Below are 13,946 nucleotides of genomic sequence, written 5' to 3' on the forward strand. Positions count from 1 at the left end.
GGCAGAGAACACAGGGAAGGGATCAATCACTCGGGTCATGTCAGATGAATATGTTTTTAATTTAACTGTCAAAAATTGACATGAGGCCGCTTAGGCCCCAGATAGTCTTTACATTGAGCATATAATAACTGTAATTACCCTAATCCCCTCCTCACCCCGAGTCCTAAATCCATGTAATACTCCATACAGTCGGCGATGAGCGTGGAGGTCAAGCAACTTTCCTCCAGATTACCACAGCTCAATATTTATGAATGTATTTGCTAGCCCACTTTTGTATTGATAGGGCTGAGGAGGCTAAATTGGGTTCAACCAGTGGAACATGCCCACTATAGTAAGAGCCAGACAGGCTTTAGTGTAACAAAATAACTTATCCTAAATTTAGATACAGACCCTTAGGGGGAAATTAGTATGCAGTGGGTGCACTGGATTGAAGTGAAGTCATCAAGGGGAGGAAGATGAAAATGCACTCATTTCCCTTTATTGCTGTCCATGAGCAACTTGTTTGGAGTGTCTCTTTAGCCAATAACGAGGTATTTGTGGATTTTGATTGAATATTTGCAGCATTACAAGCAAAATGTAATTTTCTTTTCCGATTTCCCATTTGGCAAATAGATTGTCATTAACAGATACTCAAATACAAATAGGTGACAATCAGCAGAAAGGCAGCTAGTATATTACATTTCTGTTTACATACAGCTATGGTAATGGTAGTAGCAAAAACACTTGTCACCTCGTTAAATCTAAGAAGTATTACAATATTTTTGTTACAGTTCCAAGTTATACGACTATAAAAGCCAGACATTGAACTGAAACACATATGGTTTCAATACCATTTTTGCAGATTCATGGAATAGAGTTGCAATGCTCAGTTGATTAACACATATGTTGAATGCACATTGAATGCCAATTTAGAAATGAAAACACTTTAAAGGTGCTGTACAAAATAAGACGGGGTTTCAGTCAAACGTGTGTCCAACAAGCATCCTTAACTCTTCACACAGCACAGAGAACCTGGGCTGTAGTGCCTATTTAGGGGCTCGTCTGGGATGCAAGATACCTACATTATACCCTTAGGCCTAAACACTAACTACACTGAACAAAAAATATAAATCCAACATGTAATGTGTTGGTCCCATGTTTCATGATCTGAAATAAAAAATCACAAAAATTAAACATATGCACAAAAAGCTTATTTTTCTCAAATTCTGTGCACACATTTGTTTACATCCCTGTTAGTGAGCGTTTCTACTTTGCCAAGATAATCCATCCACCTGACAGGTGTAGCATATCAAGAAGCTGATTAAACAACATGATCATTACACAGGTGCACCTTATGCTGGGGACAATAAAGCCACTCTAAAATGTGCGGTTTTGTCACATAAGCACAATGCCTTCAGATGTCTCATGTTTTGAGGGAGCATGCAATTGGCATGCTGACTGCAGGAATGTCCCCCAGAGCTGTTGCCAGATAATTTTATGATAATTTCTCTACCATAAGCCACCTCCAACGTCTTTTTAGAGAATTTGGCAGTATGTCCAATCAGCCTCACAACCGCAGACCAAGTGTCAGGCCCAGGACCTCCACATCCGTCTTATTCACCTGCGGGATCATCTGAGTTACCTGAACAGCTGATGAAACTGAGGAGTATTTATTTCTGTAATAAATCACATTTTGATTGGCTGGGCCTGGCTTCCAGTTGGTGGACCTATGCTCTCCCAGGCCAATCCATGGCTGTGCGAAATGTGTGAAATCCATAGGTTAGGGCTTAATGAATGTATTGTAATTGACTGATTTCCTTATATAAACTGTAACTCAGTAAAAAACTACTGTTACTGTGTCATTTCAGGCAATTTTTTGGGAGTTTTGTTTTTACATTTTTTGGGGTACACAATTTTTTATCATGATTAATCGCAATCATGATTAAACATCCAACATACATAATCTATACAACTAAAGTCTACATTGCCATGTAAAACTATTTGACATTGAGGTTAGAGAAGATTGTGCTTTCTCAATTTACCTAATTTTGCTAACCAATACTTTAGACAGTCAATATTTCTGTAATGTTCTTTGTATAAAAATTCTTAAATTACAGCTGAAATTGAGCAAATTCAGAATTTGTGAGTAATCGCAAGTAAATACTGCGATTAACTCTATTACATTTTTTTTATTGTTTGACAGCCCTACTAGTTAGACTATTCTAACAACATCAAATAAAATGTACCTGTTTAGAAAGTCATTACTCACTATTGGTGTCTAAATTCAAGTTACAACATAACTATATGACAGATTTTGTTACCACATAGAATTCAATCACATGAAGCTGTGTAAGGACATTTTTTTTTAAGACCCTGGTAGATCGGGGCCTTGTCTAGTGCGAATGCTATTTATGTCAACGCAAGAGAATCAGCCTGTGGGATCACGCTGACAGGTGGGAGTGGATGGGGTTGAATCCAACACGCAGTGACTGGAAGTGTAAGTTAAATAGGGCTGGCACAATTACCCTATAACCTTATAAAGAGCGACCACCCCTAGAAAACAACTTCTCGTTTTGGAAACGGCCTATGTGCCATTAATATATGAGTCAGAAACATTTAATCTAGTGTCAACATTAACTACAAAGTGTAAAAATACCATGACCATCACAGCCCTAAAGTTAAATGGGTCAGCCACCTTTTCATGACCAATCACACCCAGATGTGTCTCGCGTATGAACTCTAATCCACTGTTACATCACATGGCGTCACAGCTCTTTTTAAACCACTACGGATTTCATGTAACAGCTCATAAAGAGGTATTCCTCCATCAGCTCCTGTTAGTGAGATGATTACATTAAATAAGACATTACACTGGAAGTCTCATCGGGCACACAATTATAAGGCCTGTTTATGCATCCAAAGCACAGATAGATTGTCTAAATTCTCTGAGTAAGCATCTAAAAAGCTGCTTTTTGACTGAGAGATGAACATTGGGCCTCGGTCTCGAAGCTCAATGGGACACAGGTCAGTCCTAGCTGGGGAACCCCTTTATTTATCCTGAGTTGTAAAATTAAATTGCTGATTGCTTTCATGAAATAAATCCCCCTGAGCACACAACTCACCACCGGCTTCTTAATTGTTTAGATGTCAATACATTGCTATGCAATTTCATCTGGCGAGCTTCAAATTGCAAGTGCTGCTCTTACGGCTCCAAATGACCCAATTTATTGTAAATTATAAGGTGCGCGCCATGCCGCCAGTGACACAATTTACCAATTAGCTCACCAGTATCTCTATGTTGCCGAACGTTGGCCTGCTGTTGCGTTATTTTATTAGTGCACAGCACAATACAAGAAAACCTTGCTAATACATTAACTGTATCACATAAGCAAATGGCCAAGTAAGTTCACCCCACATTTCAGGTGAATTCACAGCTTTCCAATGAACTCTATAATCTCATAATTTCATGTACCTCTTAAATGTGGGCCATTCTTCCATTCTATGCAGGTCTGCTTACAGAATGGATGGAAATGGGTGCTACATGTGTGCACATACCTAGAACACCATAAGAGAGAGGGGATTGAATGTGTAAGGCACAGCCTCGCAGTGAGCCAAGGTGCTCTGCATGGTAACAGCGAAGGCCCCTCTCTACATGCTCCAGAGTTATCCCGGATCAGAGATCAAGGTGCTGAGGAAAATGTGCAAAAGATGACACTGCTTGTTTTGACAAAACCAACCCCATGTCCTCGGCGTCCGAGTGGACATCACTTGAAAGGGAGAGCGTATTGATGTGGAAAATTGCCATTTTTATTCCTCCCACATTCTCTCTCTCTGGTGTGGACACACGTCGACGGGCCTGTCGCCTGTCTTACTGCGGCTGCTGATAGTGAGAGCCATTGTTCTCCATAGTCAATAGCCCCATGTCCCTGTAGATGAGCAGCACTGCCATGGGCCCTGTAGAAAATGCATCATTCCAACCTCTCTTCCTTTAAGTAATCACATAACCAGAATTGGTTGGATTGGGGTGGAAAAATTGGGTGGCTAACTTGCTTTCACCTATCCAATCAATTATAGATCTGTGATTACCTGAAGGAAAGAAGAATGGAAGGGTGGATTCTATGATTATGTATTATGATTTGAACAGGGCCTGTGTCTGGCTTAGTCTGCTGGCCAGGATCAGCGTTAGACTTCAGCAAGCCAATCTGTTGCCCAGAGGCAGCGTCTCTATACTCCCGTTACTCTCCAGACTCACGTCCCTGCCAGTGCCGGCAGCGTCCACACCGCCTCCCCTCCTCTGCATTAGCAATGGAGGAATGAATTACCTCCGCAATCTGCACTGATGATAGGAGGAACATGCTAATTCAATGACGGATCCCCGGCCCCTGCGCGGCACCCGCTCTGAGGCTTTCTCCCTCTCAGGATTCTCCTCACTTCTTCCTCCAAATGAGTCCATATCTTTTTATATTATTTCTGTATTCAGTCGTGATTCATCCGACAAGGGCTGTTCTAGCAGGCTCATTCCCAGATGTACTGGGATTTCACAATGTGTTTCCATTGGATACTATTTATTAATATACAGTAGGGATGTCCCTGGTTGAAGAGTTATAGGTTTTTCAATTCTGAAAATTCTCAATTCTGAGAAGTGTATTTTTTGATACACAGGGTTGGATGTCAGATATTTCTCTAAAATGTGATCGATTTCAAGTTTTTCTCTCCGCACATTCCCAACCGGTGCTATTATTGCACTCATTGTAAGACATGGAACAATTTGTGCACTTCCAAGCATCCACATGTATGATATTTTGTATTCCAACACTGAAGGTAATACGTTTTAACAGTTTGGGTTACATCATGTTGAACTAGACCTCTACTGTGTCATATAGTCCAAACAAACTCCTGCAAAAGGATGTGTGATGACAGCATATGTGGGCAACCCTCAGCCTTGGGTTACATTTCACAATGTCATAGAGTTGTTTTACATAAGAGGATGATTACTGTTTCTCTGAGGTATGGCTGAAAGGATCAGCTCAGTCTCATGTTTGATTACGGTTTAAACGATGCATATTGAAGTCACTATTATTTTTGAGACATCTATACAGTCCACTAAAAGTTATTGTGCCTTTGAGAATATTTGGTCTGGGATTGGGCTGTGTGTGTGTGTGAATGGATGTTCTGCTGGGTGGTTTGTTTGCCTGCCTGTATGTCTGTGTGTTTGGGGATGTTCTGAAATAGACACCCAGTGTGTATGGCACCAAATGTAGGCTAGTTCTTTGCACTCTGAGTTAATGCTTGAAATGTGAGGCACGTACAGTAGAGAAAGCTGAGAGAAAAAAAGCAGTCTCTAGTCTGGCAGCTGCTGTGTGTGTGTCTGCTCTCTGTACTTAAATGTATGTGTTCCATTCGAGACAACCTCTAACAGCTATTAGGTTTTGTTCGCTTAGACACAGACATGGACCTATAAACACAAGTACATTATTCTTAGGAAATACATCTTTAGGAATTGCTTATATTGCTGATATCTCTGAAGCAAACAATGTTATTTAATTTTTTCATGTGTGTTATTGTTATGATAGGAGGATATTGGAATTTACTGCAGACATATTATCACAACAATCAGCAAGTATAATTTCCAGGTGGATCTTTCACTGAAAGCCCAGGGAAATTAATGAATACTTAGGACGATGTTAATGTGTGCACTTTAGCAAAAATGTGACACTTGGTTGCAAGGATTGGTTATGAGGTTATCACTTCCATCTTTACAGCTCAGGTAAACGGAACCCTGTGCAGTTCACTGTAGCCGATAAGGGGTTAATTATTTTTTTCAAATTACATTTGAAGTCGATGGCTTATTAGTTTATTTTCCTGGTATAATTTTCTTGGCCCTTTCACAAAGGCTGAACTTGGCTCCTTTTTGATCTGAGAAACAGGGTTTTAATTATTTGAGCCTCTGTTGACTTCTTCTGTTTGCTTTTACTCTTCTATTAGGAGCTGATTACCACCTGGGACCCATATTTCACAACTGATAAAAGCCTGTGTTTAAAGTACCCCTTTAGTTTAGCACCAGAAAGGCAGAGGGAGAATCTCAGAGGGAGATCTTTTCAGCAGGTTTATTTGACACAATGTTGTTGGTTTTTCTTCAGTGACAAGCAATAGTTGGTACAAAAAAAAAATGAAATACTATTTTACCTCTTATGTGCGAATTATCTGAAACATTGGTCTCACAAACCTTCCCTATAGGTTTTCCTCCCTTTTTTTCTCTCCAGATAAACAGCCCCTGATAACGTGTATGAAGCATTACTCATGTGAACAACCATGCGGTGCACATCGTAAGTGCGGCCATTAAGCATAATATAAAAGACACACTCGCTGTCAGTTTTCATTTTTCAACTCCGCCAAGACTGGTGAGGCCTGGAGAAGTGCAGCTCTGACAACACGAGACTTCCCCCCTCCTCTCCTCTCTCTCTCCTCTCCTTCCTATCCTGGATTATTGTCATATCATCTCAGATGAAACCCATGCCCTATACCCAAAGTAGTAATAACCGAGCGATGAAAATATGTTTCCAGGCAAAAAGACGTGGGCGGCGATCACATAAAGAGGTTATGAATGTGTCCGTGTTTGACAATTCTCAGCACTTTGTAGGATATCTCCACCTTACACTCATAACTCCATGACAGTTAATTGAAGGTCCCTCTTGGGCTTGAGTGCTCAACAGACATTAATTGGGGGGATCCTCTCTGGTTTCTCCAATCTGAGATAGATTTACTTGAGTTGTAATCAAAAGGAAATTGTACAGGAGGGATTCACAGGTGAACAAAACATGTATTTCATCTGCATATGTTACAGATGTGAGGCAGGAGGAATCTGCTGCCACAGCAGAACAAACAATAAATAGAACCCCTAAGAGTATGGATGTATTCCAAATGGCACCCTATTCCCTATAGAGTACATTATTTTTGACCAGAGCTATTTGGGCCCAGGTCGAAAGAAGTGCACTATAAACATTTGGGACGAACCACTGCCTATCCAAAGATAGCCATCACTGTATACTGCAAACCAGCAACAACATGGTAGGAGTGTCCATTTGAATAACTGTAGCGTTAATTCTTCCCAGTTTTCATTGTATTAAAGGAATCTTCGGCATCAAGGTAATGAGATTATATAGCTCTTAGAATTACAGACCAACAAACTGCATCAACTTGAATAGCACAACATTTGAATAAGGGATAGAGAAGCACAAACATTGTGTAGGCCTATGTGTATCAAACTTTATTAAAGAGATTCTCTGGTACTTTTATATAGTTTTTAGCCAGTAGTTCAAAAAGTAGTGCTCACAAGCCAAAAGTGTACCCTGAAATTGCGGACTATGTTTTGCATACATGGAGATTTGTGCACCAAATCATTGCTCTCTCTCGTTCTGCTGTGGGTGCATCATGTGCCTTTTGCTCATATGGTGAGGGGGTGAAGCTCATTGGTTGAACTCTAATTGCTAGGGGACTGGCCCAAGTGGGGGAAAATTTAGAGAAAATGGGGTAGCACTGTTTCCAGAAAAACAGTTACTTTCAAAAATAATGTGTAGTTGCCAAAGTTCTGGAGCATCTTTAAGTTATGTGCAGTTTAATTCAAATGGTCTTCAATTTCATAAGAAGGCTCATCTCTAATCCCTTTAGAAACCTGAATGCAAAACTCACAAATAGGATCATCAAGGGCCTTTTCCATAACAAGTGTCATCCATGTATACATATTTTTTAGGACTTGCATATTGGCAGCAATTCTGTTGAATTAACAAGGCAAAGTAACAGCACAGTCTTCTTAAACATTTGTTATTGCCGAAGTGAATTAATTTCCCTTTTTTTTGCGCTGCTCGTAAAACAATCCCCTGTTCTACAGAAAAACCAGTGAGAATCAGCAAAACAGGAGCCTACATCAAACAAAAGATACTTTTCGTCATGTAGGGTATGTGGACACCTGCTCGTCAAACATCTCTTTCCCAAATTACGGTCATTAATATGGAGTTGGTCACCCCTTTGCTGTTATAACAGCCTCCACTCTCCTGGGAAGGCTTTCCACTAGATGTTGGAACATTGCTGCAGGGACTTGCTTCCATTCAGGCGCAATAGCATTAGTGAGGTCAGGCACTGATGTTGGGCGATTAGGCCTGGCTCGCAGTCGGCATTCCAATTAATCCCAAAGGTGTTCGATGGGGTTGAGGTCAGGGCTCTGTGCATTCCAGTCAAGTTCTTCCACACCGATCTCGACAAACCATTTCTGTATGGACCTCGCTTTGTGCACCGGGGCATTATGCTGAAACAGGAAAGGGCCTTCCCCAAACTGTTGCCACAAAGTTGGAAGCACAGAATGGTCTAGAATGTCATCACGCCGACAGAAACAAGCATCTCTCTGGTAAGAAGAAGGGCGGAGGTGTATGCCTTATGATTAATGAGTTGTGGTGTGATCATAGCAACATACAGGAACTCAAGTCCTTTTGTTCACCTGACCTAGAATTCCTTACAATCAAATGCCGACCGCATTATCTACCTAGACGGCCCTGAAATAACTTCATTGGACTCTATGTAAACTGGAATTCACATATCCTGAGGCTGCATTTATTGTAGCTGGGGACTTTAACAAGGCTAATCTGAAAACAAGCCCCCCTAAATTTTATCAGCATATCGAATGCGCGACCTGTGCTGTGAAAATCCTGGATCATTGTTCAACTTCCGTGACGCATACAAAACCCTCCCTCGCCTTCCTTTCGGCAAATCTGACAACAACTCCATTTTGTTGCTCCCAGCCTATAGACAGAAACTAAAACAGGAAACGCCCGTGCTCAGGTCTGTTCAACGCTGGTACGACCAATCTGATTCCACGCTTCAAGATTGCTTCGATCACATGGTCTGGGATATGTTCCGGTTGAACAATAACATTGATGTATACGCTGATTCGGTGAGCGAGTTTATTAGTAAGTGCATCGGTGATGTTGTACCAACTGCGACAATTAAAACCTTCCCCAACTTGAAACCGTGGATTGATGGCAGCATTCACGCGAAACTGAAAGCGCAAACCACTGCTTTTAATCAGGGCAAGGCGATCGGAAACATGACTGAATACAAACAGTGTAGCTATTCCCTCCACAAGGCAATCAAACAAGCTAAGTGTCAGTATAGAGACAAAGTAAAGTCGCAATTCAACGGCTCAGACACAAGAGGTATGTGGCAGGGTCTACAGTCAATCACGGACTACAAAAAGAAAACCTGCCTCGTTGCGGTACACAATTACTTGCTCCCAGACAAACTAAACAACTTCTTTGCTCGCTTTGAGGACAATAAAGTGCCACCGACACAGCCCGCTACCAAAACCTGCAGACTCTTCTTCACCGCAGCCAACGTGAGTGAAACAATTAAACGTGTTAACCCTCGCAAGGCTGCCGCCCCAGACGGCATCCCTAGCCGCATCCTCAGAGCATGCACAGACCAGCTGGCTGGTGTTTTTACGGACATATTCAATCAATCCCTATCCCAATTTGCTTTTCCCACATGCTTCAAGATAACCACCATTGTTCCTGTACCCAAAAAGGCAAAGGTAACTGAACTAAATGACTATCGCCCTGTAGCACTCACTTAAATCATCACGATGTGCTTTGAGAGAGTAGTCAAGGATCATATCACCTCCATCCTACCTGACACCCTAGACCCTCTCCAACTTGCTTACCGCCCCAATAGGTCCACAGTCGACACAATCACACTGCACACTGCCTTAACCTATCTGGCCAAGAGGAATACCTACGTAAGAATATTGTTCATCGACGACAGCTCAGCATTTAACACCATAGTACCCTCCAAACTCATCATCAAGCTCGCGACCCTGGGTCTCGACCCTGCCCTGTGAAACTGGGTACTGGACTTTCTGACGGGATCCTGGGTCTCAACCCCGCCCTGTGCAACTGGGTCCTGGACTTCCTGACAGGCCGCCCCCAGGTGATGAGGGTAGGTAACAACATCTCCACCCCGCTTCTCCTCAACACGGGGGCCCCACAAGGGTGGGTTCTCAGCCCTCTCCTGTACTTCCTGTTCACCCATGACTGCGTGGCCATGCACGCCTCCAACTCAATCATCAAGTTTACAGATGACACTATAGTGGTAGGCTTGATTACCAACAACGACGAGACGGCCTACAGGGAGGAGGTGAGGGCCCTCGGAGGGTGGTGTCAGGAAAATATCCTCACACTCAACGTAAACAAAACAATGGAAATGATCGTGGACTTCAGGAAACAGCAGAGGGAGCACCCCCCTATCCACATTGACGGGACAGTTGTGGAGAAGGTGGAAAGTTTGAAGTTCCTCAGCGTATACATCACGGACAAACTGAAATGGTTCACCCACACAGACAGCGTGGTGAAGAAGGCACAACAGCGCCTCTTCAACCTCAGGAGGCTGAAGAAATTTGTCTTGTCACCAAAAACATTCACAGACTTTTTAAAAATGTACATTCGGGAGCATCCTGTCGGGCTGTATCACCGCCTGGTACGGCAACTGCTCCGCCCACAACCGCAAGGCTCTCCAGAGGGTAGTGAGGTCTGCACAACACATCACCGGGGGCAAACTACCTGCCTCCAGGACACCCACACCACCCGATGTCACAGGAAGGCCAAAAAGACCATCAAGGACAACATCCACCCGAGCCACTGCCTGTTCACCCCACTATCATCCTGAAGGCGACGTCAGTACAAGTGCATCAAAGCTGGGACCGAGAGACTGAAAAACAGCTTCTATCTCAAGGCCATCAGTGTTAAGCAGCCACCACTTGAGTGGCTGCTCCAACATACTGACTCAAATCTGCAGCCACTTTATTAATTAAAAATTGGATTGTCACACCCTGGTCGAAATATATTATGTTTATTCTTCATTTATTCGGTCAGGCCAGGGTGTCACATGGGTTATTGTGGTGTGTTTTTGTCTTGGGGTTTTGTGGGATGTCTAGCGTTAGTCTATGGCTGCCTGAGGCGGTTCTTAATCAGAGTCAGGTGATTATCGTTGTCTCTGATTGGGAACCATATTTAGGCAGCCATATTCTTTGTGTGTTTCGTGGGTGATTGTCCTTAGTGTCCTTGTTCCTGTATCTGTGTTAGTTTACACTAGTATAGGCTGTTTCTGTTTTCGTTACGTTCTTTTTGTTTTGTAGTATTTGTATTGATTTGTGTTTTACGTTTTTTCATTAAACATGGATCGCAATCTACACGCTGCATTTTGGTCTGACTCTCCTTCACCGCATGAAAACTGTTACAGAATCACCCACCACAAACGGACCAAGCAACGTGTCAACAGGCAGGAGCCACAGGAGAAACAGCGTAAAAAGGACTTTTGGTCTTGGGAGGAAATCCCCGACGGGAGAGGACCCTGGGCTAAACCAGGGGAATGTAGCCGCCCAAGGAGCAACAAAAGGAGGTATCGACATGGGAGGACGAATTGTTTGAAGAAGGACCCTGGGATCAGCCTGGAGAATATCGCCGACCCAAAGAAGAACTGGAGGCGGCGAGAGCTGAGAGGCTTTGATATGAGGAGAAGCAACAGCAGCAGCAGGAGCAACAATATCGGGATTACACTACTTGGGAGGAAATAGACAGGTGGGCGGTCAACCCAGGGAGAGTGCCGGAGCCCGCCTGGGATTCACTGGAGCAGTGCGAAGAAGGTTATAGGAGAATGGAGATGGCGAAGCAAGCACGGCGGCGCGGAAGGAAGCCCGAGAGTCAGCCCCAAAAATTTCTTGGAGGGGACTCACAAGGAGTATGGCTACGCCAGGTAGGAGACCTGCGCAAACTTCCTGTGCTTACCGGGGGGCTAAAGAGACCGGGCAGGAACCGTGTTATGCTGTGGAGGCAACGGTGTCTCCAGTGCGGGTGCATAGCCCGGTGCGGTATATACCAGCTCCTCGTATTGGCCGGGCTAGAGTGGCATCGAGCCAGGTAAAGTTGGGCAGGCTCGGTGCTCAAGAGCTCCAGTGCGCCTGCACGGTCCGGTCTACCCAGTACCACCTCCACACCCCAGCCCTCTGGTGGCAGCTCCCTGCACCAGGCTTCTTGTGCGTGTCCTCGGCCCAGTACCACCAGTGCCAGCACCACACATCAGACCTACTGTGCGCCTCGCCTCTCCTGCGCTGCTGGAGTCTCCCGTCTGTTTAGCGCAGCCAGAGCCTTCCTCCTCTCCTGCGCTGCCGGAGCCTCCCGCCTGTTCAGCGCTACCGGAGCCTTTCTCCTCTCCAGCGCTGCCGGAGTCTCCCGCCTGTTTAGCGCAGCCAGAGCCTTCCTCCTCTCCTGCGCTGCCGGAGACTCCCGCCTGTTCAGCGCTGTCGGAGCCTTTCTCCTATCCTGCGCTGCTGTAGTCTCCCGCCTGTTTAGTGCAGCCCGAGCTGTCAGTCTGCATGGAGCAGCCAGAGCTGTCAGTCTGCATGGAGCAGCCAGAGCTGTCAGTCTACATGGAGCAGCCAGAGCTGTCAGTTTGCATGGAGCAGCCGGAGCTGCCATTCTGCATGGAGCTGTCAGTCTGCAAGGAGCTTTCAGTCTGCAAGGAGCTGTCAGTCTGCAAGGAGCTGTCAGTCTGCAAGGAGCTGTCAGTCTGCATGGAGCTGCCAGTCTGCATGGAGCAGCCAGAGATGTCAGTCTGCAAGAAGCCGCCAGAGCTGTCAGTCTACATGGAGCAGCCAGAGCTGCCAGTCAGCATGGAGCAGCCAGATCTGCCAGTCAGCCAGACTCTTCCAGATCCGCCAGTCAGCCAGACTCTTCCAGATCCGCCAGTCAGCCAGACTCTTCCAGATCCGCCAGTCAGCCAGACTCTTCCAGATCCGCCAGTCAGCCAGACTCTTCCAGATCCGCCAGTCAGCCAGACTCTTCCAGATCCGCCAGTCAGCCAGACTCTTCCAGATCCGCCAGTCAGCCAGGATCTGCCAGAACCGTCAACCAACCAGGATCTGCCGGATCCAACTACCTGGCTGAGCTTCCTCTCAGTGCTGGGCTTCCTCTCAGTGCTGGGCTTCCTCTCAGTCCCGAGCTTCCCCTCTGTCCCGAGCTGCCCCTCTGTCCCGAGCTGCCCCTCTGTCCCGAGCTGCCCCTCTGTCCCGAGCTGACCCTCTGTCCCGAGCTGACCCTCTGTCCCGAGCTGCCCCTCAGTCCCGAGCTGACCCTCAGTCCCGAGCTGACCCTCAGTCCTGAGCTGACCCTCAGTCCAGTGGGGTTCTGGGTGAGGACTACTAGGCCATGGTCGGCGGAGAAGGTGAACTATCCTAGGACGCGAGGAGGGGGGACTAAGACATTTATAGAGTGGGTTCCACGTCCTGCGCCGGAGCCGGAGCCGCCACCATGGACAGACACCCACCCGGACCCTCCCTATTGTTTTGATGTGCGTCCGGGAGTCCGCACCTTAGTGGGGGGGTTCTGTCACGCCCTGGTCGAAATATATTATGTTTATTCTTAATTTATTCGGTCAGGCCAGGGTGTGACATGGGTTATTGTTGTGTGTTTTTGTCTTGGGGTTTTGTGGGATGTCTAGCGTTAGTCTATGGCTGCCTGAGGTGGTTCTCAATCAGAGTCAGGTGATTTTTGTTGTCTATGATTGGGAACCATATTTAGGCAGCCATATTCTTTGTGTGTTTCGTGGGTGATTGTCCTTAGTGTCCTTGTTCCTGTCTCTATGTTAGTTTTACACTAGTATAGGCTGTTTCGGTTTTCGTTACGTTCTTTTTGTTTTGTAGTATTTGTATTGATTCGTGTTTTACGTTTTTTCATTAAACATGGATCGCAATCTACACGCTGCATTTTGGTCCGACTCTCCTTCACCGCATGAAAACCGTTACATGGATGTAATAAATGTATCACTCGTCACTTTAAACAATGCCACTTTATATAATGTTTACATACCATACATTACTCACCTCATGTGTATATTCTGTACTCTATACCATCTACTGCATCTTGCCT

At 45.0% G+C, this 13,946-nt stretch overlaps 1 protein-coding gene across 7 annotated transcripts in view; it reads left to right on the top strand.

The window, feature by feature from the left end:
- The window catches only part of adgrl2a (adhesion G protein-coupled receptor L2a), a 198,017-nt gene that overhangs the window by 137,126 nt on the left and 46,945 nt on the right, over positions 1 to 13,946 (top strand). The window lies entirely within an intron of this gene.

This window comes from Oncorhynchus masou, chromosome 16 (genome assembly GCF_036934945.1).
Source record: "Oncorhynchus masou masou isolate Uvic2021 chromosome 16, UVic_Omas_1.1, whole genome shotgun sequence".
In the NCBI taxonomy this organism is placed as follows: Eukaryota; Metazoa; Chordata; class Actinopteri; order Salmoniformes; family Salmonidae; genus Oncorhynchus; species Oncorhynchus masou.